Here is a 6,251-nt window from a genome sequence, read left to right on the forward strand (position 1 = left end):
GTTGGTGTAGTCTGGTCTCGTCCTTGTAGGGAAGCCCGATGTGGGAGTCAGTTTGGTTCTTCCTCTCCCCCACTCTATCCACCCCCAGCCGAAAGATCTTCCCTTGCTGACTGATGTCTAAAATTCCATCATTTCTTTCTTTGGCTTAGCACAAGGAGTATCATGTCATTTTAGAGCACCTTACAAGTTACAAAGACCTTTATGTAATGATCTCATTTTATTTTTATGACACAGTCCAGTGACATAATAGGGCAGGGGTTGTTCACTCACACTTACAGATCAGGAGATGTAGGTTCACAGAGCCAAGATGACTTGCCCCACAAGAGGACTGGATATCTTGGGGAACCTGTGGACCAGTCACTTAGGGTCACATCCCAGGGGGACACAAGAATCGTCTCCAAGGGCGCTGAGAAGGCAGGACAGCCACGGGCCCCTTCGTGCTAAGCTTTCTTGCTGGACTGGGGACTTCGTGAGGCCAGATACCCTGTTCTCATTTCGCTTTTAGTTTTCAAGTCCTAGCACAGGACTTGGTCCACAGCAGATACTTGATAAATGCTGAAGGAATGTGAGACTATCCAATATTGGAATGACCTGCCTTGAAAAGTTCTGTAATTCCTGACCGAGTTGAAGAAAAGAGATAAACATCTGTTTGAAAATATTAAAGGCTAACATTTATTGAGTACTAATTATGTGCTGGGTGCTGGGCTAAGTATTCCACGTGTATTATTTCACGTGTTCCTCACTCCAACTCATGAAATAGATTCTATTACTATCCTCACTGAAACCAAGGCACAGAGGTGAAGGGACTTGGTCAAGAATCCATTGCAAGTGGTGAGGCCGAGACACACACCTTGGAAAATGGAGTTACAGATCTGGGTCTTAGTCATGTTGTCACAGGGTTTCCTGGATGAGACAGGAGTTTGGAGTAGATGGCCTCCCAAGTCTCTTTCGGCTCTAAGATTCTCTGGTTGTTTGGCCAGAAGATTGCCACCACCACACAGCAAGCTGAGAAAGAGAACGGTTGTAGGATGGATGGAGGGTAGAAGAATCGGTAAAGAACAAGTTGATTTTGATTACGTTTGTTGCGAAGTGTCAGAGGATATGCAAATGAAAAGGTCCAGTGATAGTCTCTGTCTTCAAAGAAAAGAGAATTCATGTGTGGGCTGTTGCCGTGAGAAGCTTTCCCAACACAATACATCATGAAGCTCATTGTCGGGCTGTGCTTATTCTGGTACTCAGAGCTCACACACATTTCTAACACGGCCTCATGCTGGGTTATTGGCAATCCCGCAACTTCGTGAGCTAAGCAACAGTCTCTTCATAGAAAACAACTGAACATTACTCTGTTGTCTTTTATTTGTCAGAAATTTCATTAGCGAACGTGTATGCAATTTCAAAACTAGAAATGACAAAGAAATGTCTCCGGTACAACAAAAAGAAAAAGGCACACAAAATATATTTTAAGACTTAAAAGAATTCTAACTAAATTTGCCACTATATCCTTTCTTAGAAGAAACAAACCAACAGGGATCTCAAGTATAGCATGTGGCATTATCACCAATCTTGGCAATAAAACAAAATTTGCAAACATGTTAAGAAAGTAAAGTAAGCTAAGACGGAATAAGTGATAATCCATTTTTTAAAGTTATTTGATTAAATCACATTGCTATTTGATAACACAATTCTGCTACAGCCTTAGGAATATTAAAGAAATCTAAGTCTGACAAACAAGTAGGCAGTCAACAGCACTAGAGGTCAAGGGACACTAACAAATAGGGAAACAAGGCCAGATTTTGCCCAGATGGGCCGGTCCCAGCAGGAGCGCATACAGAACCCAGGACTCCTGGGAACAAGCAGTCATGTTCCATATGGCTGAGGGCAGCCAGGGACAACTTTGGAATCAGATAAACCTGGGTTGTAATCACAGACTCACTGTTTACCGACAGTATGACCTTGGGGAAGTTGCAAAACCGCTAAGACCATTTCTTCACCCACAAAGTGGTAAGACTAATCTTTCTTTCATGGAGGTGTTGTGAAGAGGACATGAGATGTGTGGAAAGAACTGAGAATTAAGTGTTGACACACACACACTCACACTCACACACACACACACAAGGGCGGGAGGAAACATTTGGAGGTGATGGATATGTTTATGACATTGGTTGTGGTGATGGTTTCACAGGTGTATACTCACCTCCAAACTACAAGTTGCAAAGCTTTTCCTATGTCAATCATACCTCAAAAAAGTGGGTTTTAAAAAAGAAACAGAATAATCTAGAACAGTGCCAGTGACAGAACAGACTTTCAATAATTCTCATTGTCCCCCCAACCTTAGTTTCTTTGCCTTTAAGAAAACTGCTCAGATACAGAGGAAATATACTCCCTCTGAACTAAACAATTAGTCTCCCGGGGCCACAGTGGACAGACGTATGGATTGTTCCCTACTGAAGGGAGGGCTGGGGGAATTCCAGCCCACTACACTCATCGAGCTGGGTGCCCTGGCCTGTCTGTGTCACGTGTGCTTATGAAGCCTGGCGTCTGATTCAGAGATGACAAACTGGGACTTTGCCCACTCTGCGTCTGATGGGGAAACAGACAAGTAACCAAGGAGTGCGATACTGATCTAGGGAAGGCACACAAGAGAGAGAGACACCTAAATCAGACGGGGCAACGGCTGGGGTGTTCAGGGTCTGTGACCTAAAGGATGAGGGGGAAACTATAGAGGAGGGTGTGCCAGGCGGAGGAGTGACATTCATTATTTACCCGTTTATTTATTCAGTTAGAATGACTTGAGACTCTCCTGTGTTCCAGTAGTGAAGATACAGCCGTGAATAAAACAATCTGCTTTCTCATAATTCTAACATCCTAGTAGAGCAGAGACATTACTAAGTGAACTAGAAAAATATCAGGTAGATGTGCTTCAGGAAAGTAGCATAGGTGGGTGGTGGTGGGGGGGTAAGGGGGCTACATTAGAGCGGAGCGTGGGGGAGGCCTCATCAGGAACATGTCACCAGCTGAGACCTGAATGGCACCGTGGGAAGCTCAGGAGATGATCACATCAGGAAGAGGACGGAGCCAGTACAAAGTCTCAGTTGGGAACTTTTGACTTGGCAAAGACGACCGAGTGCCTGAGACGCAGTGGATGAGAAGAGGCACAGGAGGTGAGATGGAGGGCAAGGCAGGCACCAAAGCCGTGCGAGGCCCAGAGCTTGCGCAGGAACTCGGAGGCCTAGGAGTTCCACGCGGCAGAAGGGAAGGGACTGTGTTGTCAGGTGATGAGCAGGGCGTTAGGCAGGAAGCAGAACACGACGCGTCTCAGACGAGGATCTGGGAGACATTCACTTCTGCTTACTGCTGTGCCAAGAATCCCAAGGAAGCCACGACCAAAGCAGTTCATAGACATCCCTTCACGTTTATGTCTTCCAGGGAGGTTCCAATACCAAGTCGTATCTGTGTTATTTGTCCTTGAACCAAAGTCCTCAATAAACAGACCCCATGAGAGGTAAGAACTCTTCTCACGTGTGTCCACAAATTCAGATTAATGTAAACCTTTTTGCCACATTGGAATACACTTACCACGAGGGCAATCACTGGCAGGTGGAATGTCCATCTGAGTGGGTTCCACGAGGCAGACACTGCCAGCTGCCTGCCTTATACCTCTGGTCTTCCTTCAATCTTAGCAACCTGAGATTTGATTATCAGTGAGCTTAACTACAAACATTTGTCTTCTAGACTCCTCGTGCGAGGGATCACCATGTGACAAAAGTGTGGCCAATGTGTTGTGGACAAAAGTCCCTGGGGAAGGTGTTCTTTCCCGAATAAAAAGGCAAAGCCTGGCTGGGACCCCTTTTCACCTATTTCCCTTTCCTTCAGGGACTTCTAGTTATCTGGTGACTCATTGTTGTTAGGAGTCTTCTAATTTCTTCAACTCTGATGCAAAACCGGACCACCATGTAAAGAGGTCTATGCTGGTTAGCTCAGTGGGTTAGAGCGGGGAGCTAATAACACCACGGTTGCCGGTTCGATCCCTGCATGGGCCACTGTGAGCTGTGCCCTCCTTACAAAAATAAAACAAAACACACAGACAGGCAATAAAAATTATTTTTTTATCTGTATCTGTACTGATCAGGAGTTCAACCGCTCTCATAAAAATACGGTAAGAGGATGTTATCAAAAGCTCCCCTCAGAGTTCATTATACTGAAAGTAACACTCATGTATGTAGTTTTGTTCCCTCTTCATGACCCAGAAAAATCTAGTCAACAAGTATTTCTTAAACATTCGTTTAACATATACTGTCTGTCATTACAAAGACAGCGTATACTCCTTTGTTCCACGAGTGAGAGAGGTGATGAAAACAAGGCTCTTATTCTTGGGTACCTGACAACTTCATGAGGTGACAGATGTGTTTACAAGTGAATGTGTCTGATGTCGCAGGCCACGGCGAAGCCTGCGTCTCGACGGCCATGACTGGATATAGAGAAATGGAGTGTGGCCCAAATGCAGGCAAACACGAGTTCCAGGCCTGGAACCCCGACAGTAAGCCTGGGTGATGATGCTCACAGAATAACAAGATTATTACCTAAGTTGTTTCTGGATGATAAAGAGCCTGGGATGATAAAGGGTGATAGTCTCATCCTGCTCCGACCTGGGGTTATCTCACTCAACGGGAGCCACGGCCACGGGCCTCAACTTCACAGCCATCTGAAGGGGTGGTACAGCGGAACAGGTACAGGCTGTGCCCACCAACCTGCACCCTTATCTACTTTACTTCCTCGGTGTAGTTGATTTGCACTTTGAACAGCATTGTGGGGACAGAGCCAGGAGTGCAGTTTCCAGGCTCTCGGCCTCACGTAGAAAGGTGCTGGCTCAGGTAGTAAATGGCCATCAGCTGTGGCTAGTTGGCCGTCAGCTGTAACCAGTGAGCCATTGGCCACTAATATAACTGCTGTGGCTACGGTAGCAGCAAATGGGGGGGCTAGCAAGAAGATGGTGGCTGGCAAGCGCTGATTGCAGTTAGCAAGGGGTTGGTTGGTTAGCAGAGAAGCGGCTGGCGGATTGCAGATCATGTGGATCCTGTTTCCTGTGTCTCCAACCCAGCTGCCAGCAAGACTATAGTGGTATGACTCCCCTACTTATGGCTCCGTGGGTGTTCCTTTTTGGCCTCACCATATCCTGTGTTCTTGTGCGGGGAGTGGGACCAGAGACTCTGCATGACACACCGCATAACACATGGGGCTGTGAGCAGGACACAGTGCCGGCCAAAGCTCTCCGAAGGGCGGTGGAGCAGTTTGTACTTATGAACACTCAGTCTCAGGAAGACCAGGAGGAGCAGCTGCCAGAAAGCTGGACCCCCATGGAGGGGTGGGAAGATGTGGACGGTTTGCCAACCAGCATAGGCCAGAGAAAGCTAAGGTCGTTGCGGCCCTGTGGGCTGGGAAGTGCTTGGTGAGGCCCTCACCCCCAGGTTGGGGAGGACTTCGAGCCCTCGCCCTGCAGAGAGGGCACACATTGTGAGGCTAACGCACAGCCCTGGCGAATGACTGTGGACTATGGGGAATGGGCTCCGTCCCTAATTTGATGGACCGCTTGACTGTTTGCTTGGGAACGTACCACCATGTAGTGGAACTGGCGGATGTTTGCTTTTGTGTCTCGACCAGCCGCCATCGAGACTATGTAAGCACCTTGGCTGTGAGTTGCTGTTGTTTCAGCACAGTACCCTGAGAGGCCCAGAGAGGGTGGCAGTGCCCTGAGAGCCCTGGCTGTGTCCGGAGAGACTGGTGGTACCCTAAGAAGTCCAGGAAGTCTGGCTGTGCCCTCAATGACTGGTGGTGCCCTGAGAAACCCTGGCTGTGCCCAGAGAGCCTGGCTGTGTCCAGGATATTGCATTCACCTCCAGGCTCCTCGCATGGGGCCCCTCGCGGAAGACGCTTGTCACGTAGATTGTGAGGTGAGAGCCTGTAGGGGTGGAACGTGGGGAGGGAGCCAGGAGTACAGTTTCTAGGCTTTCAACCTCACATGGAAAGGTGCTAGCTCAGGTAGTAAATGGCCATCAACTGTGATTGGATGGCCATCAGCTGTGGCTAGTTGGCTGTCAGCTGTTACCAGTGAGCCATTGGCCACTAATATAACTGCTGTGGCTACACTAGCAGCAAATGGGGCCTAGCAAGATGATGGCTGAGCTAGCAAGCGCGGATTGCAGTTAGTAAGGCAAGAACCCAGCCGCCAGCGAGAATATAGTGGTATGACTCCC

This window comes from Rhinolophus sinicus, linkage group LG09 (genome assembly GCF_036562045.2).
Source record: "Rhinolophus sinicus isolate RSC01 linkage group LG09, ASM3656204v1, whole genome shotgun sequence".
NCBI lineage: Eukaryota > Metazoa > Chordata > Mammalia > Chiroptera > Rhinolophidae > Rhinolophus > Rhinolophus sinicus.